Source organism: Hypanus sabinus, chromosome X1 (assembly GCF_030144855.1).
Source record: "Hypanus sabinus isolate sHypSab1 chromosome X1, sHypSab1.hap1, whole genome shotgun sequence".
Classification (NCBI taxonomy): domain Eukaryota; kingdom Metazoa; phylum Chordata; class Chondrichthyes; order Myliobatiformes; family Dasyatidae; genus Hypanus; species Hypanus sabinus.
The window spans coordinates 29,113,742-29,129,151 of NC_082738.1; the positions used below are offsets into that span (position 1 = coordinate 29,113,742).

Genomic DNA, 15,410 nt, shown 5'->3' on the forward strand with positions numbered 1-15,410 from the left:
ATGGGAAGTCATTCCTGCCTGTGGCCATCAAACTTTACAACTCCTCCCTCGGAGTGTCAGACACCCTGTGCCAATAGGCTGGTCCTGGACTTATTTCCACTTGGCATGATTAACTTATTATTATTTAATTATTTATGGTTTTAGATTGCTATATTTCTACACTATTCTTGCTTGGTGCGACTGTAACAAAACCCAATTTCCCTTGGGATCAATAAAGTATGTCTGTCTGTCTGGAATACTCAAGAAGGGATCTGGAGGGCAAAATGGGGGACATTAGATATCTTTGCTGGAAAAGATTAAGGAGAATCCAAAGAAATTACACATTAAAGGAAAAGGGTAACTAGAGAGAAAATAGGGTCCCTCAAAAATCAAAGTGGATATCTTGGTGTGGAGCCACAGGAGTTGGGTGAGATCCTCAATGAATATTTCTCCTCTGTTTCTATAGTAGAGGAAGACATGAAGACTTCAGACCCTGAGATAATTACAGGGAGGTCTTGGAGATAGGACCCTTTACGGTAGAGGAGGTGGCGAATGTATAAAAGTAGATAAATCTCCAGGGCTGGATCAAGTATATCCAAGAACACAGTGGGAAGCTGGAGAAGAATCTGCGGGAACCCTGGCTGAGACATTCGCAACATCGTTAGCAAAAAGTGATGGAACAGAAGACTGAATGGTAACTAACATCGTGCCTTTACTTAGGATGAGCTGCAAAGAAAAGCCTGGGAACTATAGACCAGTAAGGGGAACATCTGTGGTAGATAAGTTATTAGCAAGGATTCTGAAGTACAAGATGTACATGCATTTGGAAAAGACAGGTGTTGTTAGGATAATTGGCATGCCTTTCACCATCTGCACCTCGGACTTCAGCTACAACACACAGTCTTGCCATCTTCAGAAGTTTTCTTCTGCCATAGTTGGATGCATCAGCAAGGGAGATGAGGCTGAGTACAGGGCTACAGTGGGAAACTTTGTCACATGGTGCGAGCAGAATCATCTGCAGCTTAATGTGGAAAAGACTAAGGAGCTGGTGGTGGACCTGAGGAGGGATAAGGCACCGGTGACCCGTTTCCATCCAAGGGGTCAGTGTGGACATGGTGGAGGATTACAAATACGCGTCGAGCGCGCACTTTAAAAGGCAGGACTTCTTTTCAGAGTGGTCATTTGAATCGGGAGCAAGTTACAGCTTGTGATTCAGCTGAGAGCTCAGAGAATTCGACCGTGTAGATAGGATTTAAGCCTACCTGGTCAATACCTGTGGAGGAGGGGGAACTGCGCAGGCGCGAGTGACGTCAGCGTCGAGCGCGCACTTTAAAAGGCAGGACTTCTTGTCAGAGCGGGCAGCGGAGTCCGTGGAAGCAGAGTCCTGGGCTTTGGCTAAGTGGGCTTCGGCGTAAGGGGACTTCGGTAAGCTTGTGTGATTGCTCGCTGAGGGGAAGAAGGTAAGGTCGCTAGGTGCTTTTTAGACTTATTCTATTAATCCAGTTCAGGTATGGGGGAGACAGTCAGAGCAGTGGTGTGCTCCGTATGCAGTATGTGGGAGGTCAGGGTCAACAGAGTTGTCCCTGATGACCACACCTGCAAAAGGTGCGTCCAGCTGCAGCTCCTATCAGACCAAGTTAGGGAATTGGAGCAGGAGCTGGATGAACTACGGATCATTCGGGAGGTGGAGGCAGAGATAGATAGGAGTTATCAGGAGGTAGTCACACCAAAAATCCAAGACGTAGGCAGATGGGTGACGGTCCAGAGAGGCAGGGGGAGCAGGCAGAGAGAGCAGAGCACCCCTGCGGCCATTCCCATTATCAATAAGTATACCGTACTGGATACTGTTGATGGGGATGACCTACCAGGAATGAGTTGTAGTGGTCCTGCCTCTGGCACAGAGGTTGAACCCTCAACTAGAAAGGGGAGGAGGGAAGAGAAGAGAGCGATAGTTTTAGGGGACTCTATAGTTAGGGGGGCAGATAGGAGATTTTGTGGGGCAGATCGGGAGTCTCGGATAGTATGTTGCCCTCCCTGGTGCCAGGGTCCGGGACATCTCAGATCGGGTGCAGGCTATTCTTGAGAGTGAGGGCATGAACCCAGATGTAGTGGTCCATGTAGGGACCAATGATGTAGGTAAGGTGAGTCCTGCTTAGAGAGTTCAGGGAGTTAGGAGTGAAGCTGAAAGGCAGGACCTCCAGGGTGATAATCTCGGGATTGCTACCTGTGCCACGTGCGAGTGAGGCGAAGAATAGAATGATTATGCACATTAATACGAGGCTGAGAGCATGGTGCAGGAAGGAAGGGTTCAGGTTTTTGGATAATTGGTCTTTGTTCCAGGGACATTGGGATCTGTTTCGAAGGGATGGTCTACATCTGAACTGGAGGGGTACTAACATTCTTGCAGGAGTATTTGCCAGTGCTGCTCGGGGGGGGGGGGGGGGGGGGGTTTAAACTAGATGTGCAGGGGGCAGGGATCCAGATCCAGAGGGTTGGTCAGAAGGAGCATGGGGTTAAATGTGTACAAGGTTTGGGTGATCTTGAGAAGGTCATCAAAATTCAGGGTGCAATTTGCCCGATGGAAGTTCAAGGAGCTGGGTTAGGTACAGTAGACAGTGTTTTAAGCAAAGAGAGGAGGAATGGGCTAAGAATTCTATACTTGAATGCGCGTAGTGTCAGAAATAAGACAGATGAGCTTGAAGCTCAGATGAAAATGGGGAACTACGATATTGTTGGGATAACGGAGACATGGCTGCAAGGGGATCAGGCCTGGGAATTGAGTGTACCAGGGTATACGTGCTATCGTAGAGACAGAAATATGGGAAGAGGGGGTGGGGTGGCCCTGTTGGTGAGGAATGAGATTCAGTCCTTAGCAAGAGGTGACTTGGGAACAGGGGAATTAGAGTCTGTGTGGATTGAGCTGAGGAACAGTAAGGGTAAAAAGACCCTAATGGGTGTTGTGTACAGGCCCCCAAACAGTAGCGTGGATATTGGGTACAAGTTGATTAGGGAGTTAACATTGGCATGTGCTAAAGGTAATGCAGTCGTTATGGGAGATTTCAACATGCAGGTGGACTGGGAGAATCAGGTAGGTGCTGGACCCCAGGATAGGGAGTTTGTGGAGTGTCTAAGGGATGTATTTTTGGAACAGCTTGTGCTTGAGCCAACCAGGAACGAGGCTATTTTGGACTTGGTGATGTGTAATGAACAGGAATTGATAAGTGATCTTGAAGTAAAGGAGCCATTAGGAAGTAGTGATCATAACATGATAAGTTTTTATCTACAATTTGAGAGGGATAGGGGCAGATCAGAGGTGTCAGTGTTGCAATTAAATAAAGGAGACTACGGAGCCATGAGGGATGAGCTGGCCAAAGTTAAATGGGCGGATGCCCTGGCAGGAAAGACAGTGGATCAGCAGTGGCAGATATTCTTGGGCATAATACAAAAGATGCAAATCCAGTTCATTCCAATGAGAAGAAAGGATTCAAAGAGGGGGAAGTGGCCACAGTGGTTGACAAAGGAAGTCAGAGATTGTATAGCATTAAAGAAAAAGAAGTATGACAGGGCTAAGATGAGTGGGAATACAGATGATTGGGAAAGTTTTAAGGAACAGCAGATCTTAACTAAAAAAGCAATACGGAGAGAAAAAATCAGGTATGAGCTCAGTCTAGCCAGGAATATAAAAGGGGATAGCAAAAGCTTTTTTAGCTATGTGAAGAGAAAGTAGTTAAGAACAATGTTGGCCCCTTGAAGAATGAATTGGGAGAAATTGTTATGGGAAACAGGGAAATGGCAACAGAATTTAATGCATACTTTAGATCTGTCTTCACCAGGGAGGACACAAGCAATCTCCCAGATGTATGGATGGGCCAGGGTCATAAGATATCAGAGGAATTGAGACAGATTGACATTAGGAAAGAAACTGTGATGAGTAGACTGGTAGGACTGAAGGCTAATAAATCCCCGGGTCCAGATGGTCTGCATCCAAGGGTTCTAAAAGAGGTGGCTCAGGAAATTGCGGATGCATTGGTAATCATTTTCCAATGTTCCTTAGATTCAGGATCAGTTCCTGAAGATTGGAGAGTGGCTAATGTTGTCCCACTTTTCAAGAAGGGAGGGAAGGAGAAAACAGAGAACTATCGCCCTGTTAGCCTAACGTCAGTCGTGGGGAAGATGCTTGAGTCCATTATTAAGGACGAAATAGTGGCACATCTAGATGGCAGAAATAGGATTAGGCCGAGCCAGCATGGATTTACCAAGGGCAAATCATGCTTGACTAATCTGTTGGAGTTTTTTGAGGGTGTAACAAGGATGTTAGATGAGGGTAAGCCAGTAGATGTTGTGTACCTAGATTTTCAGAAGGCATTCGATAAGGTGCCACATAGGAGATTGGTGAGTAAAATCAGAGCTCATGGCATTGGGGGCAGGGTTTCAACATGGATAGAAAACTGGTTGGCAGATAGAAAGCAAAGGGTAGCAGTGAATGGGTGTTTCTCAGACTGGCTGGAGGTGACTAGTGGGGTACCACAGGGCTCTGTATTGGGACCACAGCTCTTTACGATTTATGTCAATGATTTAGATGAGGGCATTGAAAACTATATCAGCAAGTTTGCTGACGATACTAAACTGGGTGGCAGTGTGACATGCGAAGAGGACGTTAGGAGAATACAGGGAGACTTGGATAGGCTGGGTGAGTGGGCAGATACTTGGCAGATGTCATTCAATGTGAATAAATGTGAAGTTATCCACTTTGGAAGCAGGAACAAGAGGGCAGAGTATTGTCTGAACGGTGTCGAGTTAGGTAAGGGAGAAATGCAAAGAGACCTAGGAGTCCTAGTTCACCAGTCAATGAAGGTGAATGAGCAAGTGCAACAGGCAGTGAAGAGGGCAAATGGAATGTTGGCCTTTGTTACAAGGGGAATTGAATACAAGAGCAAGGATGTTCTTTTGCATTTGTACAGGGCCCTGGTGAGACCACACCTGGAATATTGTGTACAGTTTTGGTCTCCAGGTTTAAGGAAGGACATTCTGGCAATTGAGGAAGTGCAGCGTAGATTCACTAGGTTGATTCCTGGGATGGCAGGGCTGTCTTACGCAGAGAGATTGGAGAGATTGGGCTTGTACACGCTGGAATTGAGGAGATTGAGAGGGGATCTGATTGAAACGTTTAAGATAATTAAAGGATTTGATAGGATTGAGGCAGGAAATATGTTCCAGATGTTGGGAGAGTCCAGTACCAGAGACCATGGATTGAGAATAAGAGGTCAGTTATTTAAAACAGAGTTGAGGAAGAGCTTCTTCTCCCAGAGAGTTGTGGAGGTGTGGAATGCACTGCCTCGGAAAACGGTGGAGGCCAATTCTCTGGATGCTTTCAAGAAGGAGCTGGATAGATATCTGATGGATAGGGGAATCAAGGGATATGGGGACAAGGCAGGGACTGGGTATTGATAGTGAATGATCAGCCATGATCTCAGAATGGCGGTGCAGACTCGAGGGGCCGAATGGTCTACTTCTGCACCTATTGTCTATTGTATAAATACCTGGGGATACGAATGGACAATAAACTGGACTGGTCAAAGAACACCGAGGCTGTCTACAAGAAGGGTCAGAGCCGTCTCTATTTCCTGAGGAGACCGAGGTCCTTTAACATCTGCTGGACGATGCTGAGGATGTTCTACGAGGCTGTGGTGGCCAGTGCTATCATGTTTGCTGTTGTGTGCTGGGGCAGCAGGCTGAGGGTAGCAGACACCAACAGAATCAACAAACTCATTTGTAAGGCCCGTGATGTTATTGGGGTGGACTCTCTGACGGTGGTGTCTGAAAAGAGGATGCTGTCTAAGTTGCATGCCACCTTGGACAATGACTCCCATCCCCTCCATAATGTACTGGTTAGGCACAGGAGTACATTCAGCCAGAGACTCATTCCACCGAGATGCAACACTGAGTGTCATAGGAAGTCATTCCTACCTGTGGCCATCAAACTTTACAACTCCTCCCTCGGAGTGTCAGACACCCTGTGCCAATAGGTTGGTCCTGGACTTATTTCCATTTGGCATGATTAACTTATTATTATTTAATTAGTTATGGTTTTATATTGCTATATTTCTACACTATTCTTGGTTGGTGCAGCTGTAACGAAACCCAATTCCCTCAGGATCAATAAAGTATGTCTATCTGTCTATCTTTATGCATGGGAGACCATTTCCCATGAATTTGACTTGAGTTATTTTGAGCAGGTGACCAAAGGGACTGAAAATAGAGCAGTAAATGCTGTCTACAAGGCCTTTGACAAGATTCCATATGTCCTGATGAAGGGTCTTGGCCCAAATCATCAACTGCTTAATCCCCTCCATAGATACTACCTGACCTGCTCAGTTCCTCTCGAGCAATTTGTGTGTGGTCCTGTAGACAGCAAAGATATTCATCAGAACATATAGAAGGATCTTGATCAGCTGGGGAAGTAGTCCAAGGAATGGCAATTGGAGTTGGGCAAGTGTGAGGTGTTGCATTTCGGGAACACAAATGAGGATAGGGCTTTCATAGTGACAGTGGGGTCCTGGGGAATGTTGTATGTAGAACAGGAGGACCTCAGAGTACAAATCCACTGTTCTCTGAAAGTGGTGTCATAAGTAAACAGGATGATGAAGGAGGCATTTGACATGCTGGCCCACATTGAGTAAAATAGTTGGGCTGTTGCATTTGGAATATTATGTTTAGTTTTTGTCACCCTGCTATTGGAAAGATACCATTAAGCTAGAAAGGGTGCAGAGGGAATTTACAAGGATGTTGCTGGGACTTCAGGGACTGAGTTATGGAGAGGCTGATCAGGTTCGGACATTATTCCTTGGAGCACAAGAAAATGAGGGTGATACTATAAAGGTTTATAAAATCATGAGTTGCATAGATACAGCAAATGCACTCAAGTCTTTTAACCAGGATTTGAGAATCAAGAACTAGAGGGTAAACATTAAGGTGAGATTAGAGAGATGTATTGGAAACCTGAGGATCAATTTTTTCACACGGATATTTGTCTGTATGTGAAACAAGCTACTCGAGGAAGTGGGTGAAGCAGATACATTAATAACATTTAAAAGGCACTTGGACAGGTACATGGATAGGGAAGATTTAGAGGGATATGGGCCAAACGTAGGCAAGTAGGACCAGTTTAGATGGGAATCTCAGTTGGCATGGATGAGTTGGACAGAAGGGCCTACTTCCATGTTGTGTGACTATCACAAGATCATCTGATTCCTTGGTTTTGTCAGCACCTGCAAAGCATAGGGTAGAGAGAAAATGAGCTGCAGACAATTAAAAGAGTTGGAAAGCTTAACAAAGTAACTGCATATGGAATGCTTATCAACAAAATATTGAAGAACAAAATAGTATAAACACTCAGCAGCAGCATAGTACAACTGGGACAAAGTTCATTACCAGCAGCCAAATTCACGTTGCTCCACTTCCCAATGCCCAAGGCAATAAGTTTGAAGCAAAACACAGCAGGTGCAGGAGGAGGACACGAACAGAGTGAAACTGAGTTAATGTTTCAGGTTGAACAGAACAGGCACAATGAGAAGACAGCAGTGTTAAGTTGTGAGGAGGGGAGAGAGAACAGGACGCACCTGTGATAAGGTGCAGATGAAAGTTGTCTAAGTAACAATACTTTAATAGCTGGAAGTTGGAGACAAAGATAAGAAAAACAAATTGAAACAGGGAGTGCAGAAATAACTATAATCAAAACTGGCTTCCTGAAATTACTAAACTTATAAAAAGCTTTGAAGGCTTCAAGCCAAGGAAAAAATGAGGCACTCTTCCTCAAGCTAATGTTGGGCATCATTGAGCCATATAGTAGGCTGAAGGCAGAGAGGTCAGAGTGGGAATCCTACTGAGGATTAAAGTGACAGGCAACTGGAAGCTCAAGGTCATCTGAGTGGACCAAATAGAGGTGTTCTACAAATCAGTCAACTAACCTGCATTTGAGTTTCCCCAGTGTGGAGGAGACCACATTGTGAGGATTGATTGCAGTAAACTAGATTGCATGAATAACAAGTGAATCACTACTTTATCTAGATTACCAGTAATAATTTAAAAAAACAGTAATATGCTCTACAGCCATACACAATTTAATTTCTCAACAAAATGTCATTTCTCCGTCTACACAATATAGTCTACAATATTAGCAACCTTTGAGAGCAACGGCTCCTCAGCTGATTCGCTGCTCTGGAGCGCGAGCTGGGGACCCTGAGTGCAAGATGTGCTGTGTGAAACAGGGACTTGAGGTGTGCCTGCAGCCAGAGCCAGGAACTGCATCGTTCGTTTTCACAAGAGATTCTGCAGATGCAGGAAATCCACACGAAATGCTGGAGGAACTCTCCATGGTTCAAAGTTTGATGTAAATTTTACGTAGCCTGAAGAACATCACTATGGTTCACCGGCGCCATCAGGGTGATACCAAGTTAGGTGCCATATATGGGGGGGGGGAATAAACAGTCAACATTTTTGGATGAGAATCTTCATCAGGACTGGAAAGGAATCGTGCAGGGGGCAGAAGCCAGAATAAGAAGGTGGGGGGGGGGGGGAGAGGAGGAAGAGGGGAAGAGGTACAATCTTATAAGTGATGGGGGAAACAGGGTGAGGGGATGGTGGATGTGTGTGGGGGACAGGGGACATTATAGTAACACATTGCAAATTCCTCTTCGATAAGGCGTCAAGTGCCTTGGTATATTTTCCTACAGCAAGGCTCTATAAGGCTCAAGAAGTTTATTTTACACTCAAGTCCTAGAACGGAATCGGAAAAGTAATTTCCAGCTCTGAAATGAAAGAGCAACTCACTTTGCCAATGCTGACACACAAATTTACAAAGATTACTAATCTCTCCCAACAATACATCTGTGAGGTGCAACGCTGCTAGCTGTGTACAAGGAGATAAGATGTCTGAATCTCTGAGAATCTCTTAAGTGTTCTCTAATTTCTGTGCACTGTTCTAGTATCTTGCAATGCCTGATAAGGGTGTAAAACTGAGTCAACACCCACACCCCTAGCCTCTGATCTGTGTGTGATGCAATGCTACAACACTCACCTTTTGTTCATGAATTGCTCGCCTCAAAGAAGTAAAGTTAAACAGATCTATATTTGGGTCAACATTAAAATTGAGATTTTCAATTATAAAGATGCAGCCATTTTGTGCCTGGGAGATTAAAATTTGCTTTATTTATCACATATACATCAAAACAAAATGAAATATTGCTTTGTTTCAACAACCAACACAGTCCGAAGACAGCACTGACATAGCATGCCCACAATTTACTAATCCTAACCCATGTGTCTTTGGAATGTGGGATGCAACCAAAGCATCTGGGAGAAACCCACGCAGTCACGGGGAGAACATACAAACTCCTTACAGACAGCGGTGGGCATTGAACCTGATCATTGGCGCTGATGCTCTGACTTGATAGTGTAACTCAGAGTCAGAATTAGGTTTATTATCGCTGACTTATACGGTGCATAGAGGTCAGCACAACGCTTTATGGCACAGGTGACCTAGGTTCAGTTTTGACCACTGCCTATAAGGAGTCTGTATGCTCCCCCCTTGATCATGAGTGTTTCCCTCCGGGTGCTCCAGTTTCGTCCCACAGTCCAAAGGCATTGGCTAATTAGTCATTGTAATTTGTCCTGTGATCAGGATAGGATTAAATTGGGGGATTGTTGGTCAGTGTGGCTCTAAGCGCTGGAAGAGTATATTCCACGCTGTACGTCAATAAATAAAAGATGCCCTGAGAGCTTCACATTGAAAAGGGCTGTGAAAGCAGTGGTGAAAGTCCTCGGCTAAAGAGTAAAGTGCTGAGGCATCCTGTGGTTTAATCCACCTAACTTAATAACACTTAAATCCTGTTCCCAGTCGCTCAACATCCTGGAGCAAGAAGAAAACAGCACAGTTTAAATGGCTTGTGAAGCTTAAATAGAGGAAACAAATTTAGATACACCTGTGAGTAAGTTACAAGAGCTAACCGGTTGAACTGTGATGGAGGGCTAATTAGTGACTGGCCAGAACACATGAGCACTGACACAACCATGAGCCAAATACAATTCATTGCACAAATTTGCTCTCCTTGAGGAACTGTGCCAAGCTATTCTTGCACTGCAGGAAAGCAGCTGGCACATGAAACTGCTGCTGCCCAACCTTTCAGTACAATGAAAGCTCTGTCCAGAGTACAATAAATACTGTGGACAAAATACAAATACGAGCCTGAAGACATGACTACCTGGGTAAAGGTTCAACGATGCAAACTTGGAATATGCCCTGATGTTGCTCCCTGTGCAGCTAGGTGTTAAAAGTAAACCTGACGCACCAAGCAACAAGTAGGAATTGAAATTTATCTTCATTAACAGCTGGCAAGGCTGATTTGTGCCCAATTCTAGAAATTCCCACTTAGCTGAGTGAGTCCTCATGCAACTTCAAGGTGCAGCTAAGGCACAGCTACGTTGACAAGGTACACGAGTGTCACATAATGTCAAGGCAGCTCAGATCTACCTTCCTTCCTAAAATGGACATGATGGGGTTTTACAACAGTCTGACATCTTCACCTTCATGTTAATTCAGTTTTTAATTTCCTACTTTTTGTTGCCTCTGAAGTTAAACTCATTTGATGAGATTTCATTCTTTGGTTTATTATTTTAGGCTTAAGAACACAAGAACATAAGAAATAGGAGCAGGAGTAGGCCATCTGGCCCCTTGAGCCTGCTCCGCCATTCAATAGATCTGGCTATGGACTCATCTCTACCCAACTGCCCTTTCCCCATAACCCTCAATTCCCCTACTATGCAAAAATCTATCCAACCTTGTCTTAAGTATATTTACTGCTTCATTGGGCAGAGAATTCCACAGATTCTCCACTCTCTGGGAAAAGCAGTTCCTCCTCAACTCCACCCCCGAATCTTGAAGCTATGTCCCCTAGTTCTGGTCTCACCTACTAGTGGAAACAACTTTCCTGCCTCTATCTTATCTATCCCTTTCATAATTTTATGTTTCTCTAAGATCTCCTCTCATTCTTCTGAATTCCAGCCAGTACAGTCCCAGGCAACAACCTCTCCTCATTCTCATCTCTGGAATCAACCTGGTGAACCTCCTTTGCACTTCCTCCAAAGCCTCTGAGGCCTCTGGTCAACTCAGAGACTGAGGTACACAGATCTTTCCAATGACCGGATGGCATCCCAGGGCAAGTACTCAGGATGTGTGCAGCACAACTGGCAGGTGTGTTTACTGATATTTTTAATCTTCTCCTCTCCCAGTGTCGAGTGCCCTCCTGCTTCAAATTATCCACCATTGTCCCTGTACCGAAAAAGACCAAGGTAACACGCCTGAACGACTGGCATCCTATCACACTCACCTCAATAATGAGCAAATGCTTTGAGAGGCTGGTCAAGGACTACATCTGCAGCTTGCTACCACCCACTGGACCCAGTGGCCATTTTATTAGGTGCATCTGTACACCTGCTCATTAATGCAAATATCTAATCAGCCAGCCACGAGGCAGCAACTCGATGCATAAAAACATCCAGACATGGTCGAAAGGTTCAGTTGTTCAGACCAAACATCAGAATGGGGAAGAAATGTAATCAAGGTGACTTTTGACTGTGGAATGAGTATTTATGACAGACAGGGTGGTTGAGTATCTCAGAAACTGCTGGACCTGGGATTTTCATGCACAACGGTCTGTAGAGTTTACAGAGAATGATGCGAAAAACAAAAAAAAATTCAGTTCTGCGGGTGATAACACCTTGTTAGAGAGGTCAGAATGGTTCCAGCTGACAGTAACTCAATCACACAATACAACAGTGCTATGCAGAACAGACCTCTGAACACACATGTTGAACCTTGAATTGGAAGGGCTACAGCAGCAGAAGACCACGGACATACACTCCATGGCCATTTTATTAGGTACAGCACAATAAAGAAAATCCAGCCTGACCATTTGTGCTCAATCAAAGCAATGCAAGTTGTCGTTGATAGATCTATTAAGTTGCATTTTCTCACCTATAACTGGCTTGCTAATGATCAGCTTTATTTATGCCAAGATCACTCAGCTTCAGACATCAGTATAGCCTTGGTTCCAACATGGACAGAACTGAACTCAAAGGCGAATTCCAGTCACTCTCACCAGACATCAAGGTTGCATTTGACAGAGTGAGACATCAAGCAGCTTTGGTAAAATTGATCAAAAAAGGAAAACTCTCCATTGGCCAAAGTCACTCTTTATACAAAGTGTAATGCAAATATATCTGCTCACTTGCACAGGGTAGTTGGAGAAACTGTGAACACAAGAGATTCTGCGCTAGACTCACAAAATGTTGGAGGAGCTCAGCAGGTCAGGCAACATTTATGGAGTGACATGAATGGTCAGTTTTTTGGTCCAAGACCCTTCATCAGGAAAGAAAGAGGACAGAAGCCAGAATAAAAAAAAGAGGGGGAGGAGCAGTAGCTGGTGATTAATTAATCAATCCAGAAATCCAGGTGAAGGGGAAAGGTAGGTTAGATGAGGCAGGGGGAGAAGCAAGAATGGTGTGAGAAGCTGGGAGGTGATAGGTGGAAGAGGCAAGAGGCTAAATAAGATGCAATCTGATAGGACAGGACAGTGGGCCATGGAGTAAAATGAAGGAGTGAGGAACAGAATAGAGAAAGGTGTGGGTGATGAGCAGGTCATGAGGGTGAGGAAGAGGGGAAAAAAGGGGTCAAGGGGCCAGAGAGATGAGGGAAAACAGGAGCGAATGGTTACCAGAAGGTTGGAGACTACCAAGATGGAATATGAGGTGCTGTAACTCTAATCTATGACTAGCCTCAGTTTGGTGGTAAAAGAGGCCGTTTAGAAATGTCAGTGTAAGAATGGGAAGCGGTATTAAATTGGTTGGTCACTGGGAGATCCCATTTGTTATGGTGGACAGAACAAAGACGCTTGGCAAAGCAATCCCCTAATCGGTGTCTGGTCTCACATTAGTAAAATAGAGGGGGGGGTTAGGAAGCAATGAAATACTCCAATAATTCTGCTCAGCAGTTCCAAATCCTTGTGTAGTTGCAGTGCAGCATGACGCATTAATGTTTACTGATGATCCAAAGGTAGGTGGAAAAGCAAACTGTGGGGAGTCTGCAAAAGCTCATGGGTAAAACCAGTAGTCAAAAAGATGGAATACAGGACAAGCACGGACACAGAATACAAGTGACAAATACTGATCTCATTATGCTAAAAGGTAAACACGCAAGTACATTCTGAACACTCTGTTCTAATTCCTGGGCTGAGAGATTGCTCCTTAAAGGAAGATTCAATAAGATAGTTTGATATTATTTTCCAAGAATGAGGTGGCAAATTGAAAGTGCAAGCCTCAGAGAGACTAATGCCAAGAGAAGGTTTCTTCAGGTGAAAATACAGAATCAGCAGAGTATAATCTCGGAATAAGACATTTACAGCTTTTCTCTGTACTGCATTCGACTTCTCTAACTGAGAAGGACAGCAAAATCAAAGTTTCAGCATATTCAAGACTGCAATTGATACGAGTTTAGAGATGGTACAGCGAACATTGAATACGTCAGTGGCAAACATTGTGACGTCCTGTGCAGACACAGGTATTTCAATGTAACACAATTGGTCCCTTAAATCATCCCCAAATTGTTCCATCCAAGCCTTGAGCTGTCAGGGACCAAAGCTCAGGAAATACTTTCATCAGCTTCTCATACGATCTTTAAAAGCTGCATTATTTCATTCTCTCAGTCATCAGTTTTATCATCTGTGGCTGGGTTTAAATTTCTTTTTGATAACTACGTGCAAGGTACTGCGTTGTTGTTTTGACATTTTGAATCCCACACAAGGTCAAACAATGGGGTCCATTGATTAGACTTTGCATCTACTATTTGCCACTAAGGAGCAATGTGCCACACACAAAGTTTATCATTACGTTGGCTTAAACGAACAGTAAACGTGACTGGCACCGTGAAAGCTCATTCCAGGCAAATCTGATTGAACATGTCCCTTACTGGTAAAAATTATTATGGAACCTCGAACTCAAGAGACCGCGATCAGGAAAAGGTAACAGAAGCACAAAGCTCCCTGCCTGGGAGACCCCCCACCCCCACCCCACATACACGGGAGCTACAATCCATCCAACTCTGTCAGGGCCCCATCACACACATCCGCATCTCCAATATTCCTTTAGCCAATGCGATATTTCATTGTTTCTCCCTAGCCATGCTACACACAACATCCTACCTGCCCGGCCGCTCCGACTTCAGGATCCTCTGTTCAACTAGGCTCGGAAAGTTCCGACATCCAGGTCTCCTGCACGGCTCGGCCCACCCCGCCCTCTCTGCCGCTCATTGGCTATATCCACTCCCGCCAGACCGCCTGACCCTAACTAAACGGCCAATCAGGATCAGCAGGCCTCCGAGCGCAATGCCCCCCTGCCGGCTGCCGCAGCACCCACAGCGGCTCGTCGACTGTGCGAGGTACGCTTGCAATTGTGTTCCATCAACCACTGTACTGTCAATGCTACATTACAAATCCCCTCGTCCACTTCTAATCCTTTATAAAGCGTTGCATTCACGAGTAAGCGTTTATTGTCTGTCCTCAATCTAAAATGAGGGGCTGGCGTTTGGAGGACCGCTCCGGAACGCTGTTGAACCGGATGCGTTATTATAATCAGTGAACTCCCCTCATTATTATTCATTAAAATGTTATTTCACAAACTGAATTCAAATTCAGTTGCCAAGGCTGATTTTACTGTTGATCAATATAGTACCGCCATTCACAAAAAACACAATTTTGCAATTTTTTCCAGCTGAAACGATACAATTTGGCAACATGCAAACATAAAAGTATTGCAGATATGAAATAAAAATCAAGAAACACTTAGCAGGTCAAACAGCATCTGTGAAGAGAGGAAAAAAACAAAATTAACTTTTCAGGTACTTTGTGCTTGTATTTCAACAGACTGTGCTGGTGAATGTCAAACAGAACAAATGCCAATTGTTGCCCATTGAAACTATGATTACAGCACCATCATTTTTTTAATCACTAGTAAACAACCAACATTCGTTTCACATGTGTGCCCAGGACCGTTGAATGATTTTTAGATATGAGCTCTTAACATTCAGTTAATCTTGGACAAACAGGAGTTTTGAGGTAACAGTTCAGGATCTGTGTTTGGTTTCTCCAGTGTGGTGGAGATCACATCACAAATGCAGGAAAAAATACAAATGAATAGCTGCTTCACCTGGAAGGACAGTTCATATCCTTGGATATCTCACCTTCCCACTCTACAAAAGAAGCATTCCATGTCTGCCTGCAGTAAGTTCGGATCTTGACACAAGAGACTGCAGATGCTGGAATCTAAAACAAAAAACAAACTGCTGAAGGAAGATTAGGATCTAATTTGGGGCCAATGTAATG

General features: G+C 44.5%; 1 protein-coding gene across 3 annotated transcripts in view; it reads right to left on the reverse strand.

Annotated features, from left to right (window-relative positions):
* Positions 1–14,367, reverse strand: part of LOC132384734 (natural resistance-associated macrophage protein 2-like) — a 132,879-nt gene extending 118,512 nt beyond the window's left edge. For all 3 annotated transcript variants that reach the window (XM_059956156.1, XM_059956155.1, XM_059956157.1), the window contains exon 1: positions 14,232–14,367. The gene's annotated coding sequence lies outside the window, so the exon portion shown is untranslated. The remainder of the gene's footprint in view (positions 1–14,231) is intronic.
* Positions 14,368–15,410: the final 1,043 nt, after the last annotated feature.